The sequence below is a fragment of the Oncorhynchus mykiss genome, chromosome 3 (genome assembly GCF_013265735.2).
Source record: "Oncorhynchus mykiss isolate Arlee chromosome 3, USDA_OmykA_1.1, whole genome shotgun sequence".
NCBI classification, from domain to species: Eukaryota; Metazoa; Chordata; class Actinopteri; order Salmoniformes; family Salmonidae; genus Oncorhynchus; species Oncorhynchus mykiss.
Window position 1 is genome coordinate 57,970,498 of NC_048567.1, and position 8,516 is coordinate 57,979,013.

At 38.8% G+C, this 8,516-nt stretch overlaps 1 long non-coding RNA gene across 1 annotated transcript; it reads left to right on the forward strand.

The window, feature by feature from the left end:
* The first annotated feature begins 5,567 nt into the window (after window positions 1-5,567).
* Window positions 5,568-8,308, forward strand: LOC118964187. Its single transcript, XR_005051240.1, has 2 exons — window positions 5,568-6,141; window positions 8,163-8,308. It is a non-coding gene; the product is annotated as an uncharacterized LOC118964187 (long non-coding RNA).
* The last annotated feature ends 208 nt before the right edge of the window (window positions 8,309-8,516 follow it).

Genomic DNA, 8,516 nt, shown 5'->3' on the forward strand with positions numbered 1-8,516 from the left:
TAACTGAGTGTATGTATGTATGTGCATCAGACAACAGTTGATACTTCTGGTTCATTTGTGTCTGTGTGAACAAACTTTGGTCATGTTCATAAGGCATCAAATTGAACAAAATGGACAGGCACATGAAGGGACTACCTGGACTTGACCAATAGGAAATTGATTTCTTTTTTTTCTTTTTTTACATAAAATAATGTATTGTGCCCTAATGAATGCTACTCTGGTGAGGGACACAGCTCATTTGCTGTTATTGTTGGATCAGTCACTCTGTTCTGCCCTACAACAGTAAAGTAATATTTCCAACAACCACTGTCCTAATCATTCTGCTCTTTAATAACAATGTGTGTCCTACTCTTTTCTTTTAAAGTTAGTCTATTATTGCTAGGTTTTCACCTTTTCTGAACAAAAAATACTTCAAAATATGTTGCCAAATAAATGCTTTTTTCTTTGTAAAGTTGGTGGTCTTCAATCGCAATGTAAAATGGTCAATCATGAAATATTGGATTCAACCTGTTAGATTTAGACAATGTTGTCTTTGTTGGTATGTGTTGAATGTATATTTTGAAATGCCTACTAGTCTCAGTACATGATACATCTCATATTTCCTTCAGAATTATAGTGTAAAGTACTGTAATGGTAGGGAAACAAACATGCCATACAGTATCCTCTACAGGTCATTCACAGTACATTGAGATCTTACTTTAGATGCAAAAAGTGCATAGCAATGAATGGGTACACATATTTGAGCTGTTAAGCATTTATATTAACCCTAAAAGCACCAAAAGGAGGACACTTTTTTTTTACCCCTCGGGGTCAAAATTATATTTCAAAACCCTTGTTTTTATCCTTCTGAAATTTTAGGACTTTGTCAAGCAGAGTTAGTTCCCCCCCATCACTCAAGCAGGTGGAGTGAAATGCTATTCACACTTCCCAATCCAAAGCTTAGTTTTAAAAAAAGATCAGAAACCAAGTCCCTAGTAGAAGGTAAGCAAATAAACTAAAGAACTGACCCTGTAAAGAAACACATTTTACTGTACCTATCTGGTGTATGTGACAATAAAATAAACATCTACAATTCAAGTCAGAGGTTGACATACACCTTAGCCAAATCCATTTAAACTCAGTTTTTCAGAAGTTTACATACATTCAATTAGTATCTGGTAGCATTGCCTTTAAATTGTTTAACTTGGGTCAAACGTTTCGGGTAGTCTTCCACAACATTCCCATAATAAGTTGGGTGAAATTTGGCCCATTCCTCCTGACAGAGCTGGTGTAACTGAGTCAGGTTTGTAGGCCTCCTTGCTCACACGCTTTTTCAGTTCTGTCCACAAATATACTATAGGATTGAGGTCAGGGCTTTGTGAAGGCCACTCCAATACCTTGACTTGTTGTCCTTAAGCCATTTTGCCACAACTTTGGAAGTATGCTTGGGGTCATTGTCCATTTGGAAGACCCATTTGCGACCAAGCTTTAACTTCCTGACTGATGTCTTGAGATGTTGCTTCAATATATCCACATAATTTTCCTTCCTCTTGACGCCATCTATTTTGTGAAGTGCACCAGTCCCTCCTGCAGCAAAGCAACCCCACAACATGATGCTCCCCCCCCCCCCCCCCTCCCGTGCTTCACGGTTGGGATGGTGTTCTTCGGCTTGCAAGCCTTCCCCCCCTTTCCTCCCAAAATAACGATGGTCATTATGGCTAAACAGTTATCTTTTTGTTTCATCAGACCAGAGGACATTTATCCAAAAAGTACGATCTTTGTCCCCATGTGCAGTTGCAAACCGTAGTCTGGCTTTTTTATGGCGGTTTTGGAACAGTGGCTTCTTCCTTGGTGAGCGGCCTTTCAGGCTATGTCGATATAGTACTTATTTTACTGTACTTTATCTTCACAAGGTCCTTTGCTGTTGTTCTGGGATTGATTTGTACTTTTCGCACCAAAGTACGTTCATCTCTGGGAAACATAATGCATCTCCTTCCTGAGAGGTATGACGGTTGCGTGGTCCCATGGTGTTTATGAACATGGTACCTTCAGGCGTTTGGAATGAAGGATGAACCAGACTTGTGGAGGTCTACAATTTTGGCTGATATCTTTTGATTTTCCCATGATGTCAAGCAAAGAAGCACTGAGTTTGAAGGTAGGCCTTGAAATACATCCACAGGTACACCTCCAATTGACTCAAATTATGTCAATTAGCCTATCAGAAGCTTTTAAAGCCATGACATCATTTTCTGGAATTTTCCAAGCTCTTTAAAGGCACAGTCAACTTAGTGTATGTAAACTTCTGACCCACTGGAATTGTGATACAGTGAATTTTAAGTGAAATAATCTGTAAACAATTTTTGGAAATATAACTTGTGTCATGCACAAAGTAGATGTCCTAACCGACTTGCCAAAACTATAGTTTGTTAACAAGACATTTGTGGAGTGGTTGAAAAACAAGTTTTAATGACTCCAACCTAAGTGTATGTAAACTTCTGACTTCAACTGTATCTAGCTGAAAATATGGACTCAATGATAAAAAAAAATTAAAGTTTGTGATAAAAGCACCAGATTTGGCACAGAGATAGAAAATATATGGAGCCGCCGGTCTACATATCACCTGTAATGCCCTGATCAGTGGCTATTTTAGGACATACCGGTATGTCAGATTAGCTCAATCGCCTTTGAATGAATAACAGAAACATGTTCATGACAAGTTGCTATGGATGAAATGGATCAAAATAACTTGACTATAAATGTGTGAAAATGTTACAAATATATGCTTATTTTGGGGATTTTAAACCATTTACTAAGATTGAAAGAAAAAGTGTTTCCAAGTTTCCAATTCCAATTTGAGGTAAAAACATTACCCCTGTCGGTGTTTATAGGAGTTGAAATATGTTGGTGCTTTTCGGATTAAAACTATTATATTTGCTTGTTTCATTAGTCATAAAGCAGAAAGTATTTAATAAGACACTCCCAAGGAGTCTACAGAATGAGTCTGGTTTTCTGAGGGGAATCCAGGGCATTATTAGGGCTCTCAGCTTGATTTTACCCCTCTGAGACTGCAGGCCAGACTGTCTTTTTAGTTTAATTTAGATGGATTATCAAGCTAGTTAACTAACTAGGTATAGGCTATTGCTAGGTAGCTTTTGATGCTTATGACATTGTTACATTTATCAGGGACTTTTTTATTAACTAATACTCATTTTCATTCTGATTTACCTCACTAACCAACTCAGCAAGCAATCTTGAAGCTAGCTAACTGACTGTAGACTATCACAGGCTAGCAACCTATACTGGGTATAATTTTTGATATGTTGTTAAATTATAGGCCACACATAGTGCATAGTGCATTTCATCAGATATCTTCTCTATTCTACCAATATTTGGTGATATTGCATTTCTTCTTCCTCTTACCAGATGGTGGCTCATTCACTGAGAAGCTTTACTGGTTTTATTTTGGGCCGTTTGAATTGAGTGACGTCACGTTACACGTGAGGAAAGAGGAGGGATCAGGGGAAATGGTGGTTGCTAGGGCTGCCTGATCTTGTAACAGAGGCTCGTGGAAATTTCACCTCAATCTCACCTGTAAACCATGCCCACGTTCAAATAAAATCTAATTGTATGTCACATGCATACAACAGATGTAGTAGACCTTACAGTGAAATGCTTACTTACATGCCCTTAACCAAAAATGCAGTTTTAAGAAAAATATGTGTCAAGTAAAAATAGAAAAGTAAAGAATAAGAAATAAAAGTAACAAATAATTAAAGAGCAGCATTAAAATAACAATAGCGAGGCTACATACAGGAGGTACCGGTACAGAGTCAATGTGCGGGGCACCAGATAGTCGAGGTTGACCATATTCCAACAACAGCATATTTCCATGAAACTTTTAACACTATAAGGTAAATGGTTATTACTCCTGAGTCCTGCTGTCCACGTTTACATTTAAATACCAACTCAAAACAAGTCTGACCAGACGGACAGCCCGGCAGCATGATATGAAGCATAGTTTGAAGCATGCTAGCTTTAGTTAGCTAATGTTACATCCAGAATACCAAACTGAATAAATACAGCACTTTGAACCTCAAAACTTCTTAGCTAAACTTGAGGTCATGTTACTTAACATATCTTGAGAATGAAATTGCAAAATGACTCACCTTTTTATTGTTTTAGTTAAGAATAGTCATACCATTATGTATTAGGTATTATTGTTTATTGTATTTAACTCCAATTTTTTTGCCAAGTAAGTTGACAATTTTCCAAATCATTCTCATTTACTTACAGCAACAACCTGGGGAAGAGCGACACGGGAGAGACGAGGCATGAAGGACCCCGCCATGTTGTCAGGTGAGTGATTAGTAAAGATGGTTCTTAGCCTATTACTTGCCTCCCTGACATCAGACCAGCTGTGATACTTCTTCTTAGCTCTGCCTTCCCTTGCCCCTCTTAAACAGATTAGGAGGTCTGCTAAACTCACAGTGCGGTACTTATTTAGAAATGTCTGAAAAGGGCAAACTGAGGAAGACTAATGACCGATGCAGTGTCACCAGCGCACTCCTAAGTCTTTTATCATTCTACAGAGTGGCTCGTCCTCTGTGTAACCCTCATTATATTTGAGCTAATGTTGGGGATGAGTATGGACTAGTGATAAAGCACCATCCCACTTTTTCTATTACACAGAAAGAGAAACAGACTCAGTGTAATTGCTCTGGAACAAAATGTAAATATAATGGACAGAAAATGACTTATATTTTATCAGGGTAAATCACCATGGCTTCGTATTGGATAGTTTGGAGGGGGCTATACTTGTTGGCCACAAGGTGGAAGTCACACCATTCATAACTTTTCATCTGTCTATATTTTCAATGTTTCATGTAGTCTTCATAATATGATGGATATGTCCATACTGCTGATTAGCTCTTTTCATATAGCCAGTAAATTATTTTTGATTGCACAGTAGAAGAGACACTTGTCAGTAAGACCAATTCCTCTTTCAGCAATTCTCTCTCTGTAGATGACTGATGGTGTATCCCCAAATATTCTATACAAACAAATCCCATATTATGTGAACATCAAGACCTGGATCCATATTGTGAGATGGGATAGACTAGAGGAGATATGGGGAAAATGGCGGTGGCAGAGGTATAAGTACGTGAGGCTGTATATTGTGACATCCACCTTGCTTGAGAGTGCCGTTGTACAGTAGTTCCCTATATGGCTGGTTAAACAGACCCAGATTGTCCAGGAGTAAGCTTAATCTGGGTCCGGGAAACCAGTGCCTTATCATTGCTCTCCTTATTGTTCACTAGCAGCCATGTTGTGTAGCTATCAGGGAGAGGGGATTGGGGACTGTGAAGTTCTCCATTGCATCTCACAGTAGATGACCCATAGAGAGAAGTTGCCTTAATGATCAGTGAAATTGTCTGTATTAATGGTGGAACGGGGCTGTGGGGAGTATACTGCACTGGGAAATGTTAAATAGGCTGTTTAATGATTCCAATTCAACAGCATCTCAGTATCTGGCCTCACCATTCATCAACCCTGTAGGTCTAGAGAACAGTGCCCACAGAGCTCAAAATATATATTTTCTTCTGCTTCACTTTGCAAATCGTGAGTTTTAATATACATTTTTTACCATCATGAGATGCTTGAGGTTCATGAACCTGTATTGTTTATTGACACACCTGAAATGAACTACTCCCACATCCTCTACATATAAAACACTGATGGGAAGTTAGTACAAGGAGAGCCTGAAGGAGAGTGGAAAAAGTAAGGAAAAGGCAACCACAAGATCACACATCACGGTCAGCGTTGCTTAGTTTAACTAACTTGTAGAGCCATGTGAATAGTATGAATAACTTGTAGGTCTGAATAGATTAATTAACTTGTACAGTATATGTAAATGGTGTCAAATGTGATCCTGAAAGCATAATTTCTAATCATACTCGGCCCTGACAACCTACTTAATATCAGTCATCAGGGATGGGATGTTGTCGAAGAAAACAATTTACTGATGACAATTCATTTGACCCTCGGTGTCAGAGGGCTTTGTGATGGAAGGGACTCAGCATGGGAGCTGAGAGAGGAAGGCTGCCTCATTACTTCTGCTTGATTGCAGGGGATTGAGAATGAGAACAATGGCAGGAGGCAAAGGTAAACTATCCTATCCTACTATCCACATTAATCTGCATGACGTGTGCGCAATGATTGCATCAGGAATTCAGCCTGCTTTGTTTTGATGGAGCTATAAAGTAGGGAATGATCCAGAGAGAATGCAGTGAACTGAGGGGTGAATTGTTGGAAGTCCCCTAAACAAGTTGAGCAACGAGTAGAATACTAATGGGTTTGGAAAGAAAGAAATCAGATGAGATGTGGCCAAAACTAATGATTGTGATTCTGATCTGTTATTTGTAAAAACTGAGGAACTTGTCTGATGAAGGACCTTGTACAATAGGCTTGTAGCATACTGTCTGTGCCTATAAGTTATTAAGAAAGATCCAGGAAATGAGATGACCTGTAACATTCTATGATACATTTGCATTCACATGTATGCATCCGTCCTTTTAAAACACATACAACTGTGATATTCTGATTCCCTCTCTGTGACCGTTCTAGCGTATATACAGTACCAGTCAAAAGTTTGGACACACCTACTCATTCAAGGGTTTTTCTTTATTTGTACTATTTTCCAAATTGTAAAATAATAGTGAAAACATCAAAACTATGAAACAACACATATGGAATCATGTAGTACCCAAAAAGGTGTTAAACAAATGAAAATATATTTTTTATTTGAGATTCTTCAAAGTAGCCACCCTTTGCCTTGATGAACGCTTTGCACACTCTCAACCAGCTTCATGAGGTAGTCACCTGGAATGCATTTAAATTAACAGGTGAGCCCTGTTAAAAGTTTATTTGGAATTTCTACCTTCTGAATGTTTTTGAGACAATCAGTTGTGTGGTAACAAGGTAGGGGTGGTATATAGAAGATAGCCCTATTTGGTATAAGACCAAGTCCATATTATGTCAAGAACAGCTCAAATAGGCAAAGAGAAACGACGTCATCATTACTTTAAGACAAGAAGGTCAGTCAATCCGGAAAATTTCAAGATCTTTAAAAGTTTCATTAAGTGCAGTTGCAAAAACCATCAAGCGCTATGATGAAACTGGCTCCCATGAAGACCCAGAGTTATCTCTACTGCAGAGGATAAGTTCATTAGAGTTAACTGCAAAAAAAACAGCCCAAATAAATGCTTCACAGAGTTCAAGTAACAGACACATCTCAACATCAACTGTTCAGAGGAGACAGCGTGAATCAGGCCTTCATGGTCGAATTGCTGCAAAGAAACCACTACCAAAGGACACCAATAACAAGAGACTTGCTTGGGCCAAGAAACACGAGCAATGGACATTCGATCGGTGGAAATCTGTCCAAATTTGAGACATTTGGTTCTAGCCGGCAGTGTCTTTGTGAGACGCAGAGTAGGTGAACGAATGATCTCCACATGTGTGGTTCCCACCGTGAAGCTTGGAGGAGGAGGTGTGGTGGTGCTTTGCTGGTGACACTGCCTGTGATTTATTTAGAATTTAAGGCGCACTTATCCAGCATAGCTACCACAGCATTCTGCAGCGATACGCCATCCCTTCTGGTTTGCCCTTAGAGGGACTATCATTTGTTTTTCAACAGGATAATGACCCCAAACACACCTCCTGGCTGTCTATGGACTATTTTACCAAGAAGGAGAGTGATGGAGTGCTGCATCAGATGACCTGGCCTCCACAATCACCCGACCTCAACCCATTTGAGATGGTTTGGGATGTGCAAAGTGTGCAAAGCTGTCATTAAGGCAAAGGGTGGCTTTGAAGAGTCTTTAACACTTTTTTGGTTACTACATGATTCCACATGTGTTATTTCATAGTTTTGATGTCTTCACTATTATTCTACAATGTAGAAAATAGTTTTAAAAAATAAAGAAAAACCCTTGAATATGGAGGTGTGTAAACTTTTGATTGGTACTGTTTATATATGCTTTGAGGCGCACACAGTGCCAGTAGAACCCTTGGGGATAGAGATGGGGCTTTGGCCTGATACAAGATCACTTTTGATCTCCACGCTAATAAGCAGTATATTCCATTTCCATTTGCTTTACTGTTGTATGTTTGTTTGCACACAGGTATAGAGACAGACTGAGACAAACCAGGGATATTTGCATATGCATTCGTGGACTCTTCCCGGAAACGTATGTGGCAATTATATTTTGACAGACCATGCATAATATAACGAAAGCATTCAATAAAGTTCTAAAAAAAATGTGAACATACACCAAGGAAATGTCATCTGTTTTAGTCTCACAGGATTTAGATCAAAGAATGTAAACTATAGAGAACCTCCTCTGGTTTGTGCTTTACTGTCCAAAATTATTTAGAGGTTGTTATTGTTGTTGTGTTTATTTCAATTTAAAAGTTGTTATAGTGCGGCATTTTCTCAATATTGCATGGAGATTAACATAGAGATTCCGTTATAAGGG